This window comes from Corvus hawaiiensis, chromosome 2, assembly GCF_020740725.1.
Source record: "Corvus hawaiiensis isolate bCorHaw1 chromosome 2, bCorHaw1.pri.cur, whole genome shotgun sequence".
Lineage (NCBI taxonomy): Eukaryota > Metazoa > Chordata > Aves > Passeriformes > Corvidae > Corvus > Corvus hawaiiensis.
In genome coordinates, this window is record NC_063214.1 from 2,423,227 (window position 1) to 2,447,076 (window position 23,850).

Below are 23,850 nucleotides of genomic sequence, written 5' to 3' on the forward strand. Positions count from 1 at the left end.
TATCATGTGCAAAGCTGTCAGTTTGGTTTGGTACACTTATCTCTGGTGTTGGTTGAAGCCAAACACTGAATATTTAATTAGCCAAAATGACTGTGGGAATGCACTTTTTTTTCATGTAACAAGTAATTTTCCATCCTTTCATAGATGGCATGCATTTTGTGCAGTTTTGCACTCTTAGAAATAGAAAGGAAGTCATAGGTTTTCAGAGAGACACAGAATGGTACCTCTGGCTGATTGCCAGAGATGGGCAAGACATTTTTTTTTACTGAGGTTGCATTTGGCAAAAGCACTCAAGGCACAGTTTGGACCCAAAGAGAAGCCTTCCCCTGTTCCTGTTGATTATTTCTATAAAGCTGTGGTCAGTGACCTGGTCCTCTGCATTAGATGCAGCATGAGGAGATGGAGTGCAGGTGGAGGGATTGCTTCGAAGTTTTGCCCCTCCAGAGCTGTGCATGTCTTCAGCATTGAGAAGAAATGGATTCCTGCTGTGATCTTAAACATGAGTCTAGGGAGCATAGAATCATGGAAGCACAAAATGGTTCAGACTGAAAAAGACCTTGAAGATCTTCCAAGCCCTCTGACAAGGGCCATATTCCACTAGACCCCACCCAGCCTGTCCCTCAACACTTCCAGGGATGGGTCATCCACAATATTAAGGCAGCTGTTCATTGTTTCGACTTCCAACATCCCATAACTGGCGGCTGTCCAGAGAGGAGCATACATGTCCCAGCCTTGCTCAGAGCCCAGGGCAAAGAGAGCCCTGCCCTCCCCGCCCCCAGGGTTTGTGGAGGCCACAGGTCAGGAGTCCATTCCCTTTCTCTCAAAGACACAATTCAAACATGTCCTGTGCCTCACATGTCCAGCCTCCAGGACAGCCAGGGGTGCAATGGCCCCATTCCCAGAGGAAATCTGATCTCCCCCGGGATATCCAGCCAGAGGAGCCAGGCAGGACTGCCTTCCTGTCCAAATGCCTGTAGCCCAAAGCTGTGAGTGAGTGCTCAAGCTGGAACTAGCTCTTGGTGTGTGTAGCGTAAATCAACAGGGGAAGGCCTACAACAATCTGCAGTGCACAATTTATGCTTTCATGGGCTTTTATCTTTCTAGTTCCCTAAGGTAATGGAGCAATTGCAGATAATTATTGCAGAGATTATTATCTAATTCATACTGGGAATCTACCTGACAGATATTATTCATTTGGCCAATGAGCACAGCTAAATTTAATTCCTATCTGGTCTCAGTTCAGTCTTTCAAAATAAAATAGCAATTCCACAATTCTTTGTGCTACTGGCAAGGTACTGAGAAAATTGATGTGGATAAAATGCCTGTGCTTAGCAGAATTATGAATGTGCTTTACTTAACTTGCTCTCCAAATTAACATTAAAACTTAATGAATGTATTCACACGGAGGTTTTAGAATTAAGAAAACAAGGATGAAACTGTATTTCATTTTTGACTCCTGAAGGCAGAAATAATATATATATCTATGTCTTTTCTACTTCTATTTCCAGGAATTAAGATAAGTTTGGACACTTTCCTCACAATATGTCTCTTTAGTTTTTTCTCAAAAAATATTTGTGAATGATGTTTTTATCTAGAAACAAAGCCGCTTTAAAAATTGTATTACAACAGCTATTTTGACTCTATTACCAAGATGACTGATTGGTTTGGCAAGCAGAAGGCTTTTCAACTGATGAATTTACTAAATGTAAAGGATAATTCAATCTATTTTAACAGCTTACTAATTTTTATATGGTAACTACTTTGGATTACTCAGAAATGTTTACTTAGAACTCTTAAGATGTCCTTGGCTTTTCTTTTTCTAATTACAGTTGTTTCATTGCAAAATAATTCCTTCCTTTAGTGGGTATAAAGGCTACCCCAAATTTTCCTTTTGCATCTCAACTACGAAATGATGTTGAATTTAAAAGAGCTTTGAACACCCTTCCCTCCTTCCTTCCTTTCCTTCCTTCCCTCCCTCCTTCTTTCCATTTGAATTATATCCTGATTCAAATTATATTTTTGATTTTAATGTGGGAGAGTCCTGAAGCAACTGGGAGGGAATTCCCAATGACAATTTTTGCAGCACTGACATGAATTTGGGAAAATGCCAGTGTATCTGTACATTCCAATGCGTACTGGAAGCACATTACTACTTACCCATTCTATCAATTAATAAATTAAGTATTTAGTAAATAGGTACATATGTAATGACCTGGAAAAGCCACGTCAGTCTCTGCTTTCTTTACATCACAAGTAACACAACAGTGAACAGGACAACACTTTACACACTGAGTAGAACGTGGTGCTTTGCTGTCCCAGTCTACAAAACACCCAACAAAACCTCTGTTTGAGTGGATTAAGAAGTCGACACACTCTGCTCAGATGCAGTGCTTCACTAAACCCAGCATTTCCTGGCTCCCCACTCCACTAAGCACATCTTTCTGATGCACATGAATGTGTGTGAGCCCACCCTCCTTCCCAATCTCATCTCTTCACCATAGTCAGCAAAATCCTACCCAAACTGTGGCTCCTTGGCACCTTGCCAGTCCCTTGGGGAATGTGTCTTGCTTGTGCATGCTCCCTGTCATCCAAAAAAGGAGGTCTAGCCCCAGAGGCTGCAAGTTTCAGCAAGCAATGCTCCATTTTGGGCTCCGTAAGAGATATTTTACTGTACCTGTTCCTCTCGATAGCCAAATATTCTGCAGGAGCACAGGCCTTGTTCCCCCATTGATTTATTTCTCTTTTTCTATGAATTTTCTTAGTCGGGGTTAAGTACCTCCTCACCGCAGTATTTTAAGGCAGTACGGTTTCTCTGGCTACCATTTTTCCTCATTTCACATCCAAAGCTCAGTGAACAAAACCTGCAAACCACATTGGTTTCTAAGAGCTTTAATAGAGAATTTCACCTCTTCCCCTCAAGCTTGGTGCTTTGCACACTCAAGGTTGTGTTCTCTTTTTACTTATGTCCATGCACTGAGGCATTGCCTTTAAAACCTACGCAACCTATAGATAATCTCTATAATAATATGTATATAACATGTACTGTAAAAACATTCCATTAATAACGTCCCCATTATGAGGTGACAGAGTTTCAAAAGCGACAAAAGTGTTTAAAAAAAATCTTGTCTCTAAGCTCCTTTTATTGTCACTGGACAAAGCCAGATTTTTGTGTCCTTTAAGATATAATCCTTTATTACCTCTACTTTTGAAGAAGCTTCTCTCTCTCCACTGACTGTACCCTCCCTTTCTCTCTTTACTACTGAAATATTGAAAAGGTTTTTTTTCTTTCCATTTTAGAATAGAAGTAAACTGTGAATCTTCTAAATGCCTCACATCTGGTTTTTGAAGAAAGACATGTTCTAGTGACAGGTTATGACCACGGAAGCTGATCCAAAGGAACAAGGATGTCAGTCTCCTATTCTGCCACTCTGAATTTCAAAATTATGCGTGATCAGCATCCCAAAATCAGAGTGCATCAGGGAAGAAATGGCTCAAGGGGAGTGCCCAAATGCAGTGTGAAAGCACCAGCATGACGCTCCCTAGTACCACTATACCACTGTCAGCTGTAGAGTCAGATTAATGATGACTATTTGGTGTCATGGGGGAAGTAAATCTGTATTTTCAAAGGTTCACTTAGACATTTTTAAATGCAAAAGGCAGAGAGTTTTCATGTTTCACTCACTTCTATCTTTAACCTGGCCTGATATTTTTTTCCAAGCAGACTTGCTTCCAAAAGCACCTGAGGTAATCTGGGCAAGTGCAAAAAGCTCCAGTCCCTCAGCACCCATTAATTCAAAGAGCAGATGAAAAGCCTTACACACGATTTCTGCTGAAGAGCTCCAAAGATTTAGGGGACTCCCAGCTGGGTGGTAACAATACAGCCCAGATTACTCCAGTGAACGTATGACCTACTTATTTCAGCAGTGAAGTGGGAAAATGCTAAACCTTTACCAGCTACAATGGTAATTTATTGTCATATTAATATCTGAGTTCCTGAAGTGCCCAGTGCATGTGTGGGTGTGTCCATACGTGCCTAATTTGATACATCTCTAAGTACATATACACATACAGGAAAAATATCCTGTGTATATATACACAGATAAATCTGTTGAATACTTTAGTTTAAAAGAAGTTTGTCTACTCCTAGTTGACACCACTGATAGAGAACAGTCTAGCACAGATTGTATTACACTATATAGAGGACAAGGTTTTATAACTACTAGACCTGTTCTGGTTAAAATTTAGAGCCAGAAACCACCACTGGTTTTATTTTACACAGTTTTGCTTTTGATTTTAGGGAGCTCTTTGGGACAGGAGTGGTGTCATCTTCTATGTTTGATTTCCATATAAACATCCCTGAGCACAAGACCAGATTTTAAACAAATGCAGGGCTTTGGCATTCCATGGACAGCAGGACTTTGTAGCTGAGCCTTGCACACAGCCAAGCAGTGGTACAAAGACTGAGCATTCCCTCTCCTTATGGGACCAGAACCCTGGTTTAAAAAGACCAAAGCTTGATAAATAACCAGGTGAACAGCTCTTCTTTCTTTGCGTGCAAGTGAAATCCAACATCTTATTCCACAAGGAACAGGCAAAGGACAAGCACACGGATTTTGATTTCCATGGCCTACCCAAAGAGTACTAAGTCATTAATTACTGCACCTCATCAACTTACAGCTGCCAAGTGGCACTGAGTTTGGGAGTACAGGCTGTAACTTCAATTTAAATAACTACTGTTAGTGTGAAGGCTTTATTTTTTTTTCCCCCCTTTTTCTCTTTTCCAGCCAAGGAGAATCACTCTCCACAACTTCATCTGTCAAGGGCACGCACATCAGGAAAATAAGATGGAAACAATGTAGAATATAATGCAGCCACAAGGGGTTCCAGATGTCTTCCTTCATCAGTTCAAAGTGTTTTAAGTGTGTTTTCTCAGATGCTGTGTAGAGATAAATCAGTGTATTGAACTATGATAAACTGCTTATTGAGTGGAACTACTTTTTTAAAATTCAACAATAACATGAACTTGTAACATACTCATTCATGCAGCAAGGTGTATGAGCAACTGCCCATCCCACTGCATCATAAAGCACAAAATTTGGAAAAAAGCATTTATTTAGGAGTGTTCATGTTCACAGCACATTCTGAGCAAAAATGCTTCAGTTTTTCTTATATAAAAGCTCTTGAAGAAGGCTGGACATTACTAAGAGGACATTTAAGGGACATGCAAGTGATCAGAGTTTATCCCTTTTGTTGATGCTTTTTTCAATGACTTAAAGACAGAAAACCAACATGGACCTTTCACATGATCTACTTTGGAATACGTTTTAAAAAATTTTCTTACTTCCAGTGTATAAACAGTTACACTTTTCTATTTGACTTATGGACTATACAAAGCACTTAAACCGTTTGGTTTTTCTAGTTGAGACATGAATTCCAGTTTTAATCACCCAGAGTTGAAAGTGTAATGTTCCACACAAACATCTGGTGACAGTGACAGGAAAGAAACAAGGAGGAAATGAAAAAGCACATGAGACAGAGTTAATGGAAAACCTCCTGAATCACATTTCTTCTAAAATTTAATTTTGCTTTGCACTGGAAGAACCCAAGAGGTATTCTTGAACTGTAAACAACCGTGATTCCAATGCAGCAAAGATGTCCTGAATTTACTGGGTGTTTTCACCAGAAAATCACATGGACAGGGCAGTTTTCAGCATTCTTACAGCCCTGTTGTGAAATTCCTGCCACACTTCACACTTGAGCATCACATTTACCTCATTCACTCCAGTGGGAATGTGTGACCTTCTTTTCCAGTAGATCACCCTCAGGAGCCCCCAGTCGAAGGAAAACATTGCATTCAGTGGTTTAGGTTTTGCTGATTAAGGCAAATTGCAGTCTGTCCCTTAAGATGATACAAAAATTCTAGATATAAGACACATTAACAGCTTTTTTTGGGCAGTAGGTGAATTCCTTGCAGTGAATTTGTTCTCGGGGGTATCAAATTTTCCTTTTTTACTCTCAACTGCCACCAGCACACTGAAAAACAACGGATGATTACATTTTGGCACCAAATCAGAGAATAAGGACCAGTATGTGCTTTGTAGCCTCCAAGGAGCATTCATGGGATTGAAACCTGAAACTCTCCGCATTTCAGAGTTGCAGCAAACAAAAAGTACTGCTTTAAAGCAGTGACAAATAGTCAGAGACAAAAATGACTAACACAATATTAACCCCCAAAAAGTCAGCGTGAACATCAGCAATTTTGTTATCAGCAATTTGAATTATTAGCTCTTTCTTCAGAACAACTTAAGAGGTCCAAAATCAGACTTTAGCATTTGGCTGGTTATTATACTGAGAAGGTTCAGCCTGGTACAGTGACAGAGGATAGGAAAAGCAGTAGACTGCCCCTCTTTTATAAATGGGACTTGACCCACAAGGAGACCAAGATGTACAACTCTGGTCATATGAGACGGTGTCAGAAAACCGACTGCCCAGGAAAATTGAGGATCCCCCATCCCTGAAAGTGTCCAAGGCCAAGCTGGAGCAAGCTGGGATAGTGGAAGTTGTCCCTGCCCATGGCAGGGGTGACACTGGATGATCTTTACAGTCCCTTCCAACTCAAAACCACCATCCACTAATGTAGATAAATTAGTATCAATTTATGGCTTGGTATTCACAAAGGACATACTTAGCAAAAAACTTTTCTCTACTGTGTATTTCTTCCCTATAAACAGTCAAACTTCTACTGTCTGTTTGGTTTATCTAAAGATATTTTAAAAATATTTTTCCTCCTACTTATGAAAAAAAATGATGCTATTGTTTGCCAGAACCTTTGCTGGTAAAACACATGCTCACATCATCATGAAATATATATGACCGGTAAATGATGTGCTAGTGGAAGAAAATACGGTGCTGAAGTATAAAATTTAACTGTTGAGTGTTGCAAGATGGAAACACTATCAAATCATGATAATGTTTTAAATTAAAGAGTTTAGAATCACTGATTAGGCTTTTACTGCATTGACAGAAGGGTCACACTTCCCTTTTTAATACTTTGTTAACTGCCTGCTTTGTCAATAGGAAATCACAGAAAAAAAATATTAGTATCAGGAAATGTTTGTTTATAAGATATTGACAGCATTTCTATTGCTAAATGTCATAATTTCACTGATAAAGTGTATTCCTAAACTGGTACAGCAGTATCCTACTGTCAACTAAAACACACACCAGGGGAAGCAGAGAATCAACCAACAAAGAGAAAGGAAACACCCCAAACACAGCCTTTTCTCTCTCTCTAGGACACTGTTACTCACTTTCAGAACTACTGTACATCACCAGAAACACACATTTTGTTATGCTGACTTCCACAGCCTGTCACTCCTAGTCTGTTCATGCAAAGCTGCCAGAAATTTAACAAAACATGTATTCATTTGAACTCTGTGTTCCTCCAGCCTTTGTTGGACAAAAAACCACAGCCAATACTACATGTTCCAGCTGCAGGGATTTTTAGTCTCCAAATATATGGGAGGATGACTACAAGTTTAGCACAGACTGAGCAAAGGGGATTGCAGATTCTCCACGTTTAATAAAACAAGACAGCACTGATAAATTATGGCAGCTCTGAATTGTAAGCACAACACGCTGAAAGGTGAGGCTGTCCAAAAGTACCAGCCACTTCCCACATCCTCTCCTCTCCTCGGCAAAGACAAAGTTATTTCGAGCAGATTCAGGCCTTTCTGTGCATCTTGGTTTCCCTCACACATTGCTGGGCCTCAGATCACAACAGGCCTTCAGCACATCCTGAATATTAGTAAAATATATTAATCATTATTTCATAAGCCCACCAGTACAAAGTACCTGCTTAAACTTATGCATGTCTCATTTATTAAAGAAATAAAGGCAGACTTGGGAATATACGTAGGTGCTTTCTGGAGTAAAGGCCTGAGACTGTCACCTCAGGGATCTGAAGAATTTTCCTTCTTCCATTCAAGTTAAATGAACGATGAGAAAAAGGAATTGAGACAAAAAGGAATTGAGACAAAAAGGACTTCAAAGTATGGCACAGGAGGTCTCTGAAAGATTTGGTTTATTTAGCAAGCAATGAAATTAACGTGATGCACCACCATAGTGGTGTCTGCAGGAAAAAAATATTTAAGATCTGTGAAGTTCCAGTAGCTATTTAGGGTTTTTTACATTTTTTTATGCTACACATTTTGCTTCTACGCAGTAACATCGCACGAGGGTTTTATTGCACCTCCAGTTTACTGCACATTATTGCTTTTAACATACTTATTCCTTGGAGAGGTCTGGGACTTTGTGGGCAGTGCAGCTACTCCTCCCTGCCTGGAACACCCTCTCTGGCAGAGTGGCTAGCAAATAATCCCTTCTTAAATGAGAAAGATGACAAATGGAAGGAGAGCCACAAGAGCAAGAGGGAGATGCATGTTGTAAATGTTCACTGAAAAGCTGGGATAGCTCTAGGTGATTCTTGTACTTCCTAAGCTAATGGATAAGCAGCTGACTGGAAAGAACTGGGCATAATGAGCGGAACAAACTACCACAGTTTCCAAATCCCCTCCTGCTGTCAGGCTGCCAGCAGTAGCACTGCTTTCTTCGGTTCAGAAAGACCTGGGAGCTGCACTTTCCCTCCCACCTCTGTCCTCCTGCTCCTCCAGGAACAGCACCAAGGACACATTCAAAAGCCAGGATGGAGACTCCCTGGGTTTGGTGACTCACAATGATCCTTGAATATCACTACAGCCTCTGTGCAAGCATTTAGCGCGGGGACAATGCCAGACAGTGTTTCAAGGACATTTAAGTGTCACTCAGGCTCTCTGTGCCCTTCCTATCAAAAACGGGATAAGCTGGCCACTGCCAAGTTGTGAACTGAACTGCCCTCAGTCAAAAATGAGCCACCTTTTCCCTACCTTACTTTCCTCTTGTCTTGTGATCTAGCAGACTTTATAGCTGAACCATGACAGGCAGGAACAAGAACAAGTCCTCCAAGTTATGCACCAGGGATAACTGCTAAAGTTTATCCTTTCCAGCCCGATCCAGACTATTCTGACACAACAGCTTTCACCCCAAAGACACCTGGCTGCAATGTGAGAACATATTCAGCAATATAAAGCAAAACAGAAAGAAAAAGAGTTCTCCAAAGCCTAAGAAGAAAATCCTACTTGCACACTGCAAACCAGTGAAGCTCCAAAGACAGAAAAATATTTAATGAACTTTGAACATCTGACTCCTTCCAGCATTATGGAAACAAAGTTGTCATTCCCTCTACAGTCCCTATCACAGCCAAGTCTATCCAGCACTGGAAAAAAATCCGCAGAATGGTACAAAATGAAAGCAATTGTATTTCCAGTTGTCACAATATTTTCTCAACATTTTCTCCCTGACAAGCAAGAGAGATTTCTTTTGTACAAGAACTGCTTCCAAAAAGGCAGAGAAGCCAATACTATTAGTTCAAATCATAGTAAATTTAATGTTAAAAGTAGTTCCCACACTCTAAAAGTGGTCAGATTTTTGGTAGTTAGTTAGTTTTTGTTTTGTTTTTTGAGCTAATTATAATGTGGTATAGATGATTATATCCCAAATAATGATTGGAACATCATCTCCTTGAACTAACAGCTATGTGTTGCTTAACACTGCTGAGCACTGATCACAAGGCCTGGTCACACAATTTTCAGTAACTCCAACTTCTCAGCAATTCTGGGGAAACGTTTTCTGACTCAGATAATTCTGATTTTTATCATAATGTGAGACTTAAAAAATGAAAGCCCTACGAGAAAAGAACCCAGAAGGACTCTCCAAACAGGGGGAGGATCTACAGTAAACAGGTATTTACAGAACTTTAAAGAAGTGAGGATAAATTGCTGTCACTGTGGCTCTCTGCAGGAAACACTGCAAGTTTTGTCACTGCTGCTGATGCACCATTTGTCACTGTCCCCTTCAGCCACACCTGCTGATCCCATTGCCTTCCACAGCCAGGAATCCAGACTGCTTCCCACAGGTGCCCTCGTGCACCAGCGCAGTTTTGGATGGATGTTCTAGTCACACAGTCCTGCACGGAGAACCACACTTCAAACTGCTCACAAGCAACACAGAAACCACAACCTGCCCCTGGTTTAAATAAATTACTCCTAACAACATTTAAACACTTGCAGGGAATGTGATTCCTTCAGGGAATTGCTTGAAAGGACAGCAGTGGGTAATGAGAGCACAATGAGAACCACAGATTACACATATATGGCATTAAACGTTTCCTATATACCTGTAAGAGGAAGATCTCTGAGCACACAGTTTAAACCTGGCACAACAGTACCAAAAAAAAAAAAAAAAAAAAAAGCAAGCTAAGGGCAATGGAAAATAGTGCATATTTTTATAAAAGTACTATTCCTTTCTGGTTGTTTCCATGTAGTGTGCTTCAAGTATGTCCTGGTCAGAGGAGTATTTAATAAATGAGATAAAAATTGTGATACACAGTAACTCCACCACTTTCCTGGACAGCCTGTAAGAATTTGGATGATGTTAACACCAAAGAAGAACTGAACAAATAGCAGAGAATGACAACTCGTTAGTCCAAGCAATAGAGTTAATTTATTATGCTTCCCTGAGCTGCGAACGGCCAACGAAAGCTAAACAAGGATGAACAGGAATAACACGCCGTGCAATACAGCATTAACTGCTTCAGCCTGCTCCAGTCAACCAGAATTTTAAACTATGCTTTATGCTTCCCTAAGCTGCCAAATCTTTTTCACTCCTGAGTACAAAGGCATACTGAATTTCCAGTATACACCTGCAGAAGTCTAGAAACCCACAGCTCTATCTAGGATTTCATCTCTACCGCAAAAATACATCAATCTTTATAAACAGATTGAAAACCAAACCAAAACAAAAAAGGAGGGTACTCCCCACATGTGCAGCCTCAAATATATTGAAACAACAGCCAGGAAAATGAGTATTACACCTTTGTTTTGCAGGTCTGTCTTCCAGCTACTTTTGTGTCCTGATTTTTTCCAGTTATTTGCTTTCTGCAAATAAATTAATCAATTACTGCCAAGTGACCATAGCTTGACATGCAGAAAATGTAATCTTTTCACTCCTAGGATTTAATCCTAATGATGAACATAACATATTTGAATCTCTGTATGTTTTTCAATGCATGGAGCTTCCCTGGATTAACACAAAAAAAGCAAGAAGATATATGTGCCATTGTGTAACTGTTTCATATACCAAACATTCATCAATAATAAGGGCAGCTTTCAGTGAAGAAATATAGACAGGTGAAGTGTATTTTTTTTCTGCACAATAATTAGTAGTATTGTGATTTTTCAGTGATATAAATTTAAAAACTAGGAAAACAGAACACAGATGCGGAATCAATCTGGAATAGGAGAGAACATAAATATAAATAGTTCTCCCCTAACTGCAGATGAATTCTAGCCATGCAACTGTGTCCAGAAGTCACACAATCTGCTGTTATGACTCTTCTAAATCCTTTTTTAAGAAAAACTGAGAAAGCAGCTCTCAAAATGTCTTAAATCCTTAAAAACTGTTTTAAATTGACAGACCTCAGTGGAGGAAAAGGAAAGACGAGTCATAAGTGACGTACTTCAATATTCTCAAGGCTTTTTGTCAGCAAAGCATTTTGCACTTTAGTTTGTGGAAAAGCCAGGGAGAGCTGGTAGGTGTTGTCTGGTCAGTGGCTGTTGTTATTATGGAGCTTGCCCAGGGAGCTGTGGCCCACACCGTGGAATTCCAGCTTAGCTGGGATTTGCTGCTTGCTCTGGATGCTCCTGTTCGTTTAAACTGCCTCTTGCTTGGCCCCTCTGTGTGTCCCCCTCTGGAGGGGTCCGTCACACCTCGTGTTGCACTCCAGATGTTGGGCAGCCAGCCAGGCTCCTTTACAGCAGGAAAAAAAGAGCAGCATCTCCAGAGGTGACTCATTTCCCACAGCAGACATTTATCTTCCGATGGGATGGGCTGACCTGTCATTGGCACATAATTCTCACTCGGATGCTGAAGGGCCTGGAGCAGCTCCGTGCCCAGCACAGGCTGAGGGAGCCGGGGCTGCTCAGCCTCGAGAGGAGCCCCAGCTGAGAGGGGCCCTCAGCCCTGGCTGTCCCTGGCTGCAGGGAGGGCTCAGGGCAGGGCCCGGGCTCTGCTCCGGGGCCCGGCAGCGGCACCAGAGCCACGGGCAGGGCCTGAGCCCGGCAATTGCCCTGCCCAGGAGGCAGAACTGCTGCTCCGGGCAGGGCCAGCCCTGAGCAGAGACCAGAGAGGCTGTGGAGTCTCCTCCCTGGGGACATTCCAGAGCCCTCTGGACACACTGCTGTGCCCTGTGCTCTGGGATGGCCCTGCCTGAGCAGATGCCCTGCTGTGGTCCCTTCCATCGTGACCCATTCCAGGATTCTGTGATTAGTGAATTTCCTTGTCTTCATTATGTTGACACTGATGTGTTGTATTTTACAGAAATAATTTTGGGGGGTTTTTTTTGTACCTTTACCAAAAGCCCAGAGCAATCAGGACTGCTAGAAAAGGTTACTCTCTAAGACACATTTCAGAGGTAGCATTAACGTGTGAGTTCTTAATTTCATTAGTGCAAGCTCCTTTGGCTTCCCACATTTCTGTTCTAGATGTCTGATCACAGGGACCTTTTAAATAGAAAACAGAAGCTTTTGTTCTTCTTCCAGCTCTCAATGCTTTCAAAAGTCAACCACCTGCTGTAGGATATTTGCTTTGATTTAGTATTTGATTTAGCTTTGATTTAAATTTACTCCACCTGCTTATTTTTCTTTTTTTTACAAAGCAATTAAGCCCAAAAATTCAGGCAAGTTGTCTAGCAAACCCCTAGGGAAGATATTTCTGAAACTCTTCCTTTCCTTCTCTTGCATTTTTCTTGATTCCCATAAAGAGAATTATGTAATTGTTTACATTATGATCATTGTGGTGAAGCCACAGTTATGGTCACCAGAAGAACAGATCTTTTTTGACATAAATTCTACAAAACTAAAACAGTAATTATTTTTTTTTTTAAATCTAAAATTTATGGCACTGCACGTATAAATGCAAATTTTACTATTTCCAGAACTATTGCCGTATCACACACCCACCAAAGAACCCCATGTTTTTTCATTTTGATGGTTTTGTGATTTGTGGATTCTGCCAATTCTCTTCTGTCAAGGAGCAGGGTTGTTCTGTTCCTTCTTTCATCCTCCTGGTTGCTGTATAACCTCTGCCCTCATGTATTTTGGTCTGTCTTTCTCTTCACTGACAAGTCCAAAGAATTTCTAAGGTCTACTGCACATGAACTTTGCAAGTTGAAAGAATTTTTACTTCTACCACCATACCACAAGGAAAATCTTCATGACTGATTTTGGATTAAAACATGCTAAAAAAGTAAAATGAATCTTAACAAAGGCATTTGCAGAACATTTGTTCCGCAATATTTTTTTTTTTAATTAAATTCAATAGGTAAATTTTGGTATGCCAGAAGAGTGAAAGGAATAAATAATGAAGTTACAGAATAATTTTCCTTAATACCAGGAACTTCTAGCCATTATTTCAAACCTCTCTGTTTTTTGAAGAAGTCACTTGCTAATACATATCTGTCCTTTTATGGCTGAATCCTTTTTATGACCTTTGCTATGATTTCAAACTTCATTGTGTTTGCCTTCCAAAAAAAAGAAAGCATGTTTTCAAAGGAAGCATAATCGCTAATAGAAATAGGTTTCTGTGTTTTTCTGGGAAATAGTTGTCTTTCCTTCACAACATGATTCTATTTTTCTTTTTCTCAAAATCCTTGAAGACCTAAAGTGCTTACAACCCATTTTACAGCTAAATCATTTTTCCTTGCTCTGTTAGTAAGCTAAATGACATTAGGCCATGAGTAAATTAGATGGGAATTGAACTGGGAGAGCTGTTTTTCCTACAGTATAAAAAGGATTCTGTGTCTGCTGTGTGCATTTAAACCTATGTGGGACAGGATTTTTCTTCTCTGAACTTCAAAACCAGCAGCTTTTTTCGAGAGAGATCACTGAGCAATGCAGCTACAAGACTGAATGAAAAAAACAGTCCCTCTCATTTCTGAAGAGTACAGGTCTGTTTAGACCAAAAATGCCAATTAGCAAGAAAATGCCCTGATGATGCAGGAAGGATTGAAAGCAGAACAGTTCCTAGTGAGACATCCGTGTAAGCACACACATAAAAAGCAGAGAGAATTTCTACAACTGATGTGTAATGTGATTTTTGAATTCCAACACCACTAGAGCACCTTGGAAAAGAAGCTCTGAGGATAAAAATGCTAAATAAAAATGAGGATAAAAACAGAACCCGTGCAAAACTTGCTGAGGCAGAAGCAGAGCCAGATGCTTTTAGAGAGCTGGGGAGTTTGCCTCCCTTATCTCGAAATGCAAGGCCGCATTATACAGTGCTAACACATGCAAGCAAAACCTTAGAAGAGTGAAAAAACTCACACCTTCAGTCCTGGAGCTGGGCTGGGTGCCACAGATCTATTAATAGAGTTCTCAAAGCCCAGAAGGGTCTCTGCACTGTCCTAGGCGCTGCTCTCAGAGCTGACAAGGTCAGCTAAAACTCCCGTGTGAATTCAGTGACTACAACTGCAAGGGCCAAATTCCTCCAGGCACATCTGAGGTACACTGGCATGAGAAAGTGATAAAAGAGCCACAAAACCCATCTTATCTCCTTCAAACCTGAAAACAACCTTTGAAAGTATTTTTTTTTTTTTTCCACGTTGTGTTCCCTTTCATTTGACCCTCAGCCAAATCACTCCATAATCTCCACAGCTCCTATGAGGAGTAAGTGGATTTACGTCACTGCTTTCCCCCGAGGAAACCAGATCCCAGCAGTTTGCTCACACGCTTTCTCAGAGCTGATGATCAGGTCACACACAACAAAGAACACCTTCAGATTTTATTCAGATTTCCTCTTTTCCTCCTTTAAAGTTTCTGCTGAGTTTACAGTGTTTTCTTTCAGTAATAATGAACATCTGTGACAGTGGAGGAGCCAAAATAAACCCCGTCAAGGAAATTCTATGTAGTTATGCTAAACAAGTTTTATTCACAGGTTTAAGTTTCGTACTAAAAGGGGTACAATGTCTTCCCACCCTGACATTACTGAAAGTCATGTATATAATACCAAAGGATTGCCATGTTCTTAAGATGATTTCTCAGTCGTATTGTCCCGGAATAAAAAGCAGTTGTGCAGCTTTCAAGTCATAACAAGGGGCTCAGTGGTTATTGTGTGAAATGTTTCTTTTATCACCATGATGAAAACCAGCCCGTGCTGGGAGGGAACCCACTCTAAGCAATTCAGGCATCAACCATTATCTGGGGCAAGTGTTGACCTGGCCTCAGACAAAATCCTTATTGTTCCCTTTGTTGTTCCCCTCAGTCTCCCTCGCAGTGTTTAGTTAGGATATGCAAATTGTACATGAAAAGAAAAATCACAGGTATTTCACTCCTTTTCCAGCTTCAACAGCTGGAACTGGCAACAAGTCCTCATGAAGTGATGTTGTGCTTAAGCCTTTATCTTGCTGCTTTTGCAATGTAATGTAGATTTAAGAAGGGATCAGTGGTCTGTACAGCTCTGTAATTCCCTCAGAAGTACCAATATGCTTTCCTTTTTTAATGCTTTTAAATGCTTCAGTTCTTTTTGTCCATGATGACCACTTCAGATCTTTAATTCAAAACCCCAAAAACTTATTTCTCATGTCCTCTGTTGCAATATCCAAGAAAAAGAGTCCCAGACATTTCTATGGGCTTTTTAGGAAGAGTCAATGCAGCGTCTTGCATATATATACAATAACAAACCAGTTATTATTATTCCTATTTATCGCCAATAAATTGACTTGAGACCATGTTCTTATAACACAAAAAAACCCCCCAAAAATACAAAGGAGTTGCAAAGGTGTCTCCTACAGTTTCACCTTTCTAACTGCTTTTCAGAAGCAATGAAAACCATGGAAATCCCTTAAATGCTTAGAAATCTTACCCCCTGGTAAATGTAACCTTTCCATGCACTGTCTCACCAGTGCAGAGCTCTTCCTTCTTGCTTTGCCCTCAGTCTTTGCCAGTATTTTGCTCACCAAGGAAGTCTGTTAACAAATGTGATTCAAACAAGACGGTTTTTTGTGCGCTTTTCTTAAGTTTAAAGAGCTCTTATTCTTATCCTAGAATTCAATGCATCCAAAGAAACCTCTTGCCTCTGACGTGAGGTCTTTAGGAGTTGGTAATGAGAGACCAACCAGAGCAAAGCAGAGAAGTCCATTCATGAAAAGAAATTTGGGGTGTTATTTAACCGAAGGCCAATCCACAAAACGCAAAAACTGTTTTTCACAGATCTCAGAGGAAAAGACAGAAAAGTCTTTTTTATTGTTAAATGCTACAGAAAGTGTTGATTCAAAATGCTCTCAAATACTGTGGGAGCACTGGCACAAAGTAATTATTTCATAATGTACACTAGTGAGTTTAGGTGCTAATCTACAATAATGCTTAGAGACTGCCGAGAGGAACTTATGGGAAGACATAGGAAAAGACAGCTTCTGCCCTCGAGAACCTAAAATATATATTGGAAAGAAAAATTAGGAAACTTGACCTTATGGATAATAATCTAGAATGAGCATTCCACATTACTCAACTTCCAACAGTTACCCTGCCAGTAATATATACTTGGGGTGCTTTGGTCTATACAGAAGACATGAACAGATGACTCCCAAAGAGTGTTTTATTTTGGAGATCTTTTTCTTCCTTTTTTTTTTTTAAATATTACTTTGTCCATTTAAAGAAAAAAATATTTCCTATTTAGGATGAACTGAGAAAGCTCCCCTGACACAAAGCCAGCAGGCACTGCTCACTGAAGTTAATACAGCTGTGGTTATACAAGACAGAAACGAAGCTGAGTCCTCTGACTCTGTTTCAGCCCTGGTTGGTTTTCTAATGAACAAATTAAAAGGTATCATTCTACACCACGCTCGCAGGAAGACTTGTGTGGATTATGTAAACCATAAAATCCACACGTTCCAGAGTATCAGCCAACAGGCCCTAGAGTGGAGGGAAACAATGCCTCTCTTTGAAGAAAGGAGAAAATGAGGACTTTCTGCACCTTTAAAACATCTTAAAATGAAAGCTGAGATTAGGAAGAGAAAAAAAAGGATCCTTCCCACCCCAGAGCTGGCTACTGATGGACGATTAGGTGCAAGGAAGAGCTGCATCATTATCCATAACAAACACAACCCTGCTTTTTGAAATTGTCTTTCAGACCACATCCACAAAAGTAAAAGATCTTCGTAATAGGAGAGAAAAAGTGTCATACCTGCTGCAATGCAATTTGACTGAATGAATTCCAGAGATCTGCAATGAAACAACAGAAATAAATGTAACTCTCCCATCTCAAATTTTACCTTTCGTGTATGAAGTGATTGACTAAACTGAAATAGTTAATTTTTATAGTTAGCTCAGTTCATCATTAAAAGAAAACCTAATTAAAACCAGGCTGACTCATTTAGCTCCTATCCAGAAAAGGATTTAACATTAGGAAGATACTACAGTCATGGCTTATCAAGGCTTTTGTCCTAAACCCCAACCCAATAAAAACAAACAAAACCATTTGATATTAATTTTGCCAAGCTAGAGTCTATTGGCAAAAGGAAAAATCTCCTACAGGGATGTGTAGAAGTCCCATATATTTGACATGTGGCTTCCTTGAATATCATGTTTTCTAGACCTCCAGTATTGAAATAAATAGATTTAACCTTTTCTGCACAAGAGATAACTGTATTACTTTGTGGGGACTCAGCGAACTTGAGGGAAAGGGGGCAAATTTCCCAACACATCCATGAGGTTCCCACAGCATTCCAGCAGGATGTACAGGCTGGAAATGCTAATATTTCATAGTGGAACAAGAGATGATGCAATTTCAGGGGACTGAAAATGAAATAGGTTTCATGAAATATGCCAAATACCCCCTGGGGTGCATCCCTGGGGTTCATGGAATTCTGTGGTTTTCCTTGTAGCTTGCTTTTAAATAAGACTAAATTAGAACCATGGCTCCTGTAAGGAAATTTGGCATTACAAGATATATAATCAAAGTTGTATTATGTTCTTTGAACTCTCTGCAGAGAGCAGGATTTTAGTTTTTGATAATGGGCTCGATGTTCATTAGCATGCACTGCGTATTTTTCTTGGGCCTGTCTCCACAGTTCTTCTGAAATAGCCATGAGTATGGAGAGTTATTAGGAAAATAGAGAAGAGTTTGAATAATGGTGCTTCAAATATGCTGAAGACATTGCATGGTCCCACACACTCACCTAAGACCAGGATGATCCTGTGGTTACAGGATTAGTTTGGGGATCTTGGAATTTTGTCATGAACTTCTTGTGCAGATGGGATGAAATCATTGATGCTCTGGGCCTTTATTCTCACCAGGAGTAGCATTTCCTTCTCCCACCTGTTCCCTGTTCATTATCCACATGCTTCCAAATAATACTGCCTAAAAATGTTAAGATGCCTTGGTAGCCAGTGCTGTTTGGACCTACAGAAATATCCCCATGCTGGTCTGGCAAAGGCAAAGTTAAGACGAATTTTCAGGAACATTTTCAGGGGGAGGAACTAACACACACAGGAACCAATCTTCAGGTCAAATCTTCATCTTTGCAGTACAAAGCTGGTAATAAGAAAATAGTATTCCTTGGATGAATATTAAGGGCATTTAAGCAGCAGCCCAGGAGCAGCAATCCACTCCTGGTCATTTAGAGCCACAGAAAGACAAAACAGATCTGAGCCAGGGTTAAATGACAGGACAAGTTCTAAAAGATTGGTTTTCATTTTCATATGCTGTTGAGTTCCCTGCTGCTGAATAACAGTTGAAGTGGTGAAATATTACGGGAAAAGCCACTCTTGCAGTGTGTCTGGCCCAAGCAAAACCCAAAACGACTGAAAGAGTCAACATTGCTTTTTTTTCCAAAGGAGTGACTCTGCAAATCCAACACATGACATATGTGTAAGCAACAGGGTCCAAGTTCGGAGAAGCGCTAAGCACCCTCAAATCTCCCCCAAGGTAGTGGGAATCACAGGTGTTCCCAGCAATGGCAACACCAAGGGTATCAGCACAAGGAAGGATTGTAGGCTCAGGCCTGTTTCCAAGTCAGACTGAATCTCGAAATTCCTCACGACAAAACTGTTGCTAACTTAAACTCAAACTTTTCCTGTGCTTTTGTCCCCTCCGTTAGGAACTTCTGCTCCCTAGCAACACAACTGGTGATTCAGGGAGCAAATTATCCCCTTTTCCACATTTCAGTGCTCTGGAAAGCGCTGCAAGCTCAGCACTGAGCTTTGCCACAACGCCTTCTAAAGTCTGTGGAAACACTGCCTGTGACTTCCAGAGGGTCACATGAACTTATGTGAGCTGGCAGATTTTTATGGTCAAGATCCTGAGCTGCTGAAAGTTCACATGCTCTGTATATCCAGAAGTTCAGCACAATCTGCCAGCCAGGAGCACCATTTTCATTGCCTCCACACACTATAGATTAAGAACAACCCCCTGTCTGTTAATCATAAATTATTTCCAGAAAAAGTACCTTTGCCTTGAGCTTCTGTATCTCTGTGAGCAATAAAGAGCTCTGCCTTCCCTCTTTCCAATCCCTTAACCCTGAGAGTTACACAGATCTGTCAGACTTCAATCCCTGCAATTTTTTTATTCCTCTAATTCAAAAGAGGTTTCATTGGTAACTTCATGGAAGCCCTTCTGCTTCTGACAGAAAAAAACCGTAGTGAAATGTGCATTATTATAGCCAGTATGAATTTACCAAATTACTCCATAACGGTACAACAGAATTGGAAGTTACTCATACTCACGGAGACAATCAGACAACAACTTGATGATGTGTGGCCTCCCCTACACACCTGATAATGCATTCCCTGCCCACAATGTTTCGGCTTTTTCTTTGGAGCAAGCGAACCCCCCAAAAAATTCATCAATACAGATCAGATTGTGCAAACTTCTATAACCTGAAGGATGTGGTTTTGTGTGTTTTGATTGTTTTTACTGCATGGCTAAACAGTCTTGAAGGTTTTAACCTAGGAGGAGAATAATGTTTTTCATAATTTCTCAGTGTCTGCTCATTTCTAACGTGCTAGCACAGGAAGGACAGCAGTGCTGCAAGAAATATAAACTTGGCAGCATTTTCAGCATACCCAACTTATTAGAATTTTCTCAAACACGGCCAATACTTATATTGAATAAAAATTATTGGTGCACAATTCAAATAATCTGATCATGCAATGTTGACCTGAAGTTCGTATTTCCACTTTTACACTTTGTTGTGATTCAGGCTTTTATCACAAAACGCCTGAGATTTCTCTGTACTTTGTAAAACACTGTGTCCAGTGAGGAACAGGATACCTTGTTTGCATTATTCATACGACCATTGCTTTCTATTGTGACAAATTCAGAAGAGTATACTTACATAAAATATAAATATTTAAATATAAATTACTTATGCAGAATGTGGCCCCAGGCTCAGGCCTTAAAGTAAAGCAGTGAAAAGGAACATGCACAAATTGGATTTCATAATGTTTAGAAAATACTCTGAAGAGCAGCTACTGGGGGTTTTTTTCATGTTTATGAAGGAAACTTTTAATTCAAATTTGTTAGCTCTCCTGGGATAAGAGGACAATAAAACAAGGGTCATTCTAACTGTACCCAACTATTTAATTAACCAAGGTAAGTGAAAATTTGCATTTTAAGTTGTATTCTGTACTTTTAGTGCTGTTAAATTCAAGTATCCACAAAAACAAAAGGAGAGTTTGTGTATCACTTCAATTTTAAGGATTTTAATAGAACTTAGGAACATAACTGAAAAAAATTGGCAATCTGGGGCAAAAATCCCATTAATCACAAGGAGGTTTAAAACAGACCTCACCATCAAAATTTTACCGATTCTTCAAATGTCAAAACTGATGTTGGTACATAAGCTAAGCTTAGAAGTCAATACCAGAAACATTTTCATGTTAATGTGAGGACAGACTGGGTAACCAGAGCAGATTTAGAAAGCCCAGCTGGAGCAACAGGCTCTTAAACACAATAGTATTAAAATAAAACAAAACAAATTGAAACTATGGCAAGGTAAAGTTACAGCTTTTGCTGAGAAAGGAAGTATGCATACATGAATGTTACATAAAAATTAAATAAGTTTTCTTTGATCTGTTAACAAGAAAACTAAACAAGCTGGTGGATATTCTCCAAATAACTTCTCACGATTAGAACTTTTTCTGATGACTGAATTCCTTCCCAAAAAGAACAAAGATGGGTCCCCTCTGGGACAGGAGACCTGAAAGCCAGAAATAATCACTGTCTACGCATCCTATTGTTAGATGGTGTCCAAGGTTAAGAGTTTTGTAGGACTAAGGACAAAGACCATTTCCCTCAAATGACTTCCCATGAATAGCAACAGGACCGTGGTTTAAGCAGGTAAACACTGTCCTCTTTGGGTTTGGGAATTCTGATTTACTGTTCTACTCTTGTGGCCTAGTGTCCTTCATTCTTCATTTAAAAATCCAGGTTTTAAGAAACCAGATTAAGCCCTAGTGTTCTACCATCATCAGCCAAAAATGAATGCAATTCACTGGTCTCAACATATTTTACAGCTGAGAGCTCTAAGAAAGGACTTCATAAGAAGAAAATAAAGCTCCTATCTACAGATCACAGACTCTCAACTGTAAATGGTGGGTTCTACATATTTATTTCCCTCTCCTCATCTCAGCCTCCATCAAGAGGGCAGGTGAGTTCCATACACAGGAACTGCATAGACCAGAAAATGGCAAGGGAAGTGGCCACCTTCTCCTGGAACTTCAAATTAACTGACCAGGTTTGATACTTCAGAGTTCACCTAAGGAAATCTCACCCTTGGTGAGCTGATCATTCAGTGCACATGTCTGACCAAGGCCCTTGGCAGTGAAAAATATTCCCAAACACTTTTACGAGATGGATGCTATCACTTTACAGTCTCGAGTGCCAAACAATACATTTAAAAAGACGTTATATGCAACTAATTATCAGTCAGGAATGTGAGGTTAGGGGAAAAGGTGTTGGAATGCAATAATGAGTACAGAAAAGGCAGCATTTAGTCTGATAGAAAAATGAACCCACCAAAGGTTCAGTTCTGCAAGGGTGGGTCTAAGCGTCTTAAACTCACCATTAACTTAAAAAAAAAAAAAAGCTGTATATAATTCCATTTGGAAATCGTTATAAACAGGAAAAAACTCATTTATGTAGTATGTTCTACACAGAAAGAGTAAAACTAAATTCACAGATGCGTATAGAAAGGATACTTCCATAACCTGTGTCTTCCTTCACACATTTCCTATCTGCTGCCAGTTTCAGGCGTGCATGGACAATTACAGAAACCTCATTTGATGAAAAAGCAATGAAACTGGGAAGGAAACTGTCTCTGTAACAATGCTCAAGCATTTCACTCAAAACTTAGAATTTTAAATAAAAGCCTTAGTTTTCCCTATTGAAAAAAATGCTGAGAATTACAGTACAGATAATGAGGCTTTATAATTCAGCCTCATTTTATATAATCAAGTCAAAAGCGTAAGTTATCCATCAAGTGAAGAAAATACTACATTTGACTCAAAAAGACACGAGTTCTAAACACACTGCGATTCGCACTATTTAAAATATTTCCAAAAACTATCATAAAAATCTTAGTAATACCACTGCCACCAAAAAAACCTGTAAGACTTTTCAAGTTGTATTAAAGATGATTAAAGTATTTTAAAACTTTCTGTGAAGTCTTGCCAACGTCCAGCCTTTGTTCAGCACAATATTTCAGTGGTTTTTTGTGAATTTACAATACAACAGAGCAACAACAAAAATGACAACAAAGCCAAATCCTTGAGGCCTTTGGGTCTTCACTTTTAGACTAACCTTTAATTGTCTCCTTATCCCAGCAGAGTAAACAAATTCAAATAAGAAGTTTCCTTCGTAAAAAACGGACGGTTAATTACGGAACATTTCTCATCAGATATTTTCATTCAGGCTAAAAAGGTGTTAATTTTTCTGCAGTCTGTCCCAAAAGAAGGCATCTGAGGGGTTCAGCAGCCACTGGGAGCCGGCAGAAGAGGGTCTACCCCTCGCGCGCCGACACAAAGAAGCCCTGAGGCCAACGCTGGAACCCCTCTGGAAGGTGGCACTCAGTGCCCAACACACAAGGAAAAGAGGCAGAGCTCCTCACCCAAAGGGGCTGTACCCTTCTGTCGCGGCAGGCACGCAGGCGAAGGCAAAGAAGAAAGAGAGGGGGACTCTCCGCAGGGATTCCACGCACACCCACACCCGCGAACACGCAGAGACGAAAACATGAACTGGTAGGCGGGTCCAGGGCTCTTATACTGGGCACGGAATAGGCGGGGAAAGGGATCTCAGCCAATGGGATCCAGACAAGCGGGGAGATTGACAGGAAGGGAACCAATGGGAACAACACATAGGAGGGACTCAGGGAAGGAGCCAATGGGGCGTCGAGGTACAAAGAACTTTCTAGAACTGATAGCTATTAAAGAAGGAAAATGAATATACATAACTTCATACATGAAACAGGGAGGGGAAACATGAACCAATTGGGAGAAAACATGCAGAAGACAGAACAAGGGAATCCTGGGTTCTCCCCGTGACTGAAGTTACATGCTAGACTTGGGTTGCTGACCACCACAGCTAGTTGTCTGAGTTGTCCTCAGGAAACAAAGTGGGCAGAATCCCCTGCACCACCAGAGGCATCATCCATTTTGTTTAGGCCAGGATATGATCGTGATCAAGAGTCTGGGGCATGGTGGG

At 40.3% G+C, this 23,850-nt stretch overlaps 1 long non-coding RNA gene across 1 annotated transcript in view; it reads right to left on the minus strand.

The window, feature by feature from the left end:
- The window catches only part of LOC125322258, a 74,989-nt gene extending 51,632 nt beyond the window's left edge, over nucleotides 1-23,357 (minus strand). The window contains exon 1 of the long non-coding RNA XR_007201911.1: nucleotides 23,258-23,357. This is a non-coding gene — a long non-coding RNA (uncharacterized LOC125322258). The remainder of the gene's footprint in view (nucleotides 1-23,257) is intronic.
- Nucleotides 23,358-23,850: the final 493 nt, after the last annotated feature.